The sequence below is a fragment of the Fukomys damarensis genome, unplaced genomic scaffold (assembly GCF_012274545.1).
Source record: "Fukomys damarensis isolate Sample0158 unplaced genomic scaffold, DMR_v1.0_HiC HiC_scaffold_39, whole genome shotgun sequence".
In the NCBI taxonomy this organism is placed as follows: domain Eukaryota; kingdom Metazoa; phylum Chordata; class Mammalia; order Rodentia; family Bathyergidae; genus Fukomys; species Fukomys damarensis.
In genome coordinates this window covers 14,478,472-14,481,972 of record NW_022900951.1, presented here as the reverse complement: position 1 = coordinate 14,481,972, position 3,501 = coordinate 14,478,472, and the positions used below count along the sequence as shown (strand labels likewise).

Here is a 3,501-nt window from a genome sequence, read left to right as displayed (position 1 = left end):
AAAAAAAAAAAAAAAAAAAAAAGAGAGAAAATGAATCCAGAAAAATTCCTCCAAACTCAGGTGTTTGGGTGGACAGTTTCTTTCCAGGGCCTGTGGCATCAGAATTCATCAGATAAGGAGGATGGATAGTGAGTCACAGCTGGGGCCTATTGTGTTTCTACACTTTTGATATGTGAATACAGAGCCCTGCATTGCCTTTCCTGCTGGGCAGGGCCAGTGGATGGTATTGTCTGCCTCAGGGCTATTTCTGCCCCCAGCAGCTTTTAGTGTTTGTGGCCTTCTGTTTGTCTCAGTCGCTGCTATCCTTGCAGCCTATGAGCTTGTAAGTTTGCCCACTTGCTCCAGAGGCCTCTCTTTCCGTACACCCTACTACATACCCCTTTTTAAACATCTTTAGTTTAGTGGCCACAAAAATATGTAGATAAGGTAGCATGTTAAGTCAAAGCAAGAATCTCTTTCGGTCTCTTAAGAATAATCCGATTAGTAAAGGTGTACCTTTATACTTCATGTGCTACACCACAGATCCTTTAGTTTCCAGAAGTGTGATTATGCAGTACAACACTTTGGTATAAAGGTGAGTGAGAGAGCAAGAGATTATAAACAAGCAGTTCTTAACTGGTTTGCATCGGATGCGAACAAAGACATTGCAATGCCTCACTCGCTGAGGAGAGATGTGGCATCAAGGAATGCTGGCAAATTTCTTTCTTCACTGATATCCAAGCTAAGCTTAGCCAGCTATTTTACTTAGTTTAGGAACAGGGCGGGGTGGGGGGGGCAGAGAAACGTGACCTCAGCAGACCTCTGTATAATAAAAGATGCTTAAAACAAAAATAAGACCCTTCTGATTTTTGCAAAAGATTTTTTGACTTAGTATTTAATTATGATTTAAAAAGATAAGAATTTGCTTGTAGCTGATAAGCAAAAAGAAGAGTTATGCATAAGTTATCCTCTGATTGGCTAGTTAAAATACTCTTTTTGGGGGCGGGTGCTGGGGATCAAACTCAGGTCCTGTGCTTGGGAGGCAGACAGCAGAACCACTGAACTAAATCCCCAGTCCCTAAAATACTCTTGAAGTCTAATTACTCAGTGATATAGTTACTTTCTGTGTGTATAACAGTCTTGGAGAAAAGCATTCTAAACAAAATGTCATCTGAGAACATAAGAATATATAAAATACTAAATAAGATGATGGAGAGAGGCTGTGGCAGAAATTTTTATTGTTTCAGGAATCTAGCAAGTACTTACTGTATGCAAGGACCTATCAGACAGTTATTTTATGTCTTAACTTTTATAAATTAAACACTTTAACCCATACCCACTAAGCAGGAATAAAGAGACACTTTATAGGTCTCTATAACATAAAACTGACCCATTTCTCCAGTAGAATTTTAGTGAACTGAATCATAAGAGAACCAACGACTATTATACACATTGTACTTGTTACACTACATCTGCAGAGTAGAATTTCCATTCCAAGTATTTTCATCTTCACCATCATCTTGAGTCTTCAATCTATATCTTCCCCCTTTTTATCAAGTCTTTCAATTTCCTAGCACCCTTTTTCTGGTTTGCTCGATGATGCAGAGTTTGAAGTTTCTGGTGACCTTGCTCTCACTGGAGTCTGTGTATGAGGAGGATTACTAAATAAGAAACTGCTAATTAATCTCCAGGTGGCAAGAAATGGCTAAGGTACTGACCCCAGCAACGTGCACATGTCTCCCCTGGAAGAATGCATTGTGGATGCAGTCGGTCTTCCTGCTGGCGCACTTGGAGGCAAGTTCCAAATCCAATTATTTCTTTATAATGTTGTTTGGTAAATTCCCTCCTGGGAAACAGCATTGCTAATGCAAAATTGTGGTAAATATTGCCAGCGGTCTGTGCTGCAAACTGCCTGGTTTATTCTAGAGGAACAACAGAGGGAAACTGATTTGCAAAGGAAGAACCATCCGGCAGACAAATGAATTCTTGTAACAGTGTTTCTTTCTCTGTGTATGACTCCCTCTTGACTTCAATTTCTTCCTGTTTGGGCAGCAAGACAGCAACTTTAACAGTTTCTACTTCTTTCCTTGTTTTTGTAAAACTAGCAGCTCTCTCTGCACCATCCAGTGTAATTAGCTGTTTTATATGCTTTTGAGCTACTCTACCCTTTGCGTGTTCTTTCTTCCAACACTTTTTGTTAATTCTCCTTGTTTCCTTTTAGAATCCAACATTTTCTCCCAATTTTCTCCTCTAAATTTCCTTTTTAATCTCTCTCTCTTCTTCATCTTTCCTTTTCTCTTTTCTCCTCTCTTCTGGTTTATTATTTATTTCTTCTTTTTAGCCTTTCCACTTACAGTGAGGTCCTCTGCAGGTCTCTGATTTGAACATTCACTGGGCTCCTGAGAGGGACTTGCATGGCCTGAACTTTCCCCTCCTGTTGCAGGAGAAGAGGGAGGTGTCTTGCAAAGATCTACATTTCTGAATTGAGAATTTTCTGAAGAGTCATTAGGTTCAAATGAGGCAGATGGAGTAGACCCTGAACTTTCTGACTGGTTGCCCTTTGCCATTTGTGTTTCACCCTTGAACGAGTGCATCTTTTGGCATCAATTTTAATAGCAACAAAACTGTTTGAAGATGCTTCTCTTGCTTTCTCATCTTCCCAACTTGCAGCCATCTTTGTAGACTGTTCATCATCACCGGGAAAGAGCACAAAGGAACTATCTGGAGAACTGGAGCTGTTCCATATCTTGATCTGGATGACACATAGACAATTGTTGGGCCAGAGATTTAGCTCAGTGGTTCAGTGGCCTGCCTTGCAAGTGCAAGGATCCGAGTTCAATCCCCGGTAAAAAAAAAAAAAAACACAGATACACAATTGTGTTCATTCACATGTAAAACTTCACCAAGCTGTTTACTTAATGTGCATGTTATTCTGCCAGAAACAGCACAGCTCCTCTTTGCTGACTTGATGGTGACTGGAATAGCACCCTGAAACCACAGTGTCACTCCCTTGGGCCCTGTTGCTCTCTTTATTATGTCTAGTGAGTCTGGGGTCTGGGGTCCCTGGATTCGCCCTTGCTGGGCTTACCTCTCTCTCTGACACAGAATGAGGAAGAAGAGTCAGAACAGAAGACCAGTGCAAAGCAAAAGTAATTTTATCATTGCAAGAGGAAGTGGTAAAGAGCCACACGAGTGCCGGGGCCCAGAGCTGAGACACTGCTGAAATTGAGGCCGCAGTCTTGTTTTATGTCGTAGGGGTCCTGTCTCCACCCCCGAGGGTTGATGCTTGATTGATTGGATACTGGGGTCTTGTTGCTAGGGGTTTAGTCTTGTGGGCCAGTAGCATGGTAACCTAGAAGGGACAGTGCTACCTGCACAGACTGTCAGCCCCTCCTTCCTACCTCTTAAAGGGGCCCAGTTCCCTAATCAATTCCTACCTAAGGGTCCCATCTGTTCCTACAGCTTGATGTTTAGTCTCTACAGTCCCCGATCGAGTTTTGATATCCCTTGAACACTTTCATC

The 3,501-nt window shown here is 41.8% G+C and overlaps 1 pseudogene; it reads right to left on the bottom strand.

The window, feature by feature from the left end:
* Positions 1–1,445: 1,445 nt before the first annotated feature.
* Positions 1,446–2,973, bottom strand: LOC104875904 (annotated as a pseudogene).
* Between the last annotated feature and the right edge of the window lie 528 nt (positions 2,974–3,501).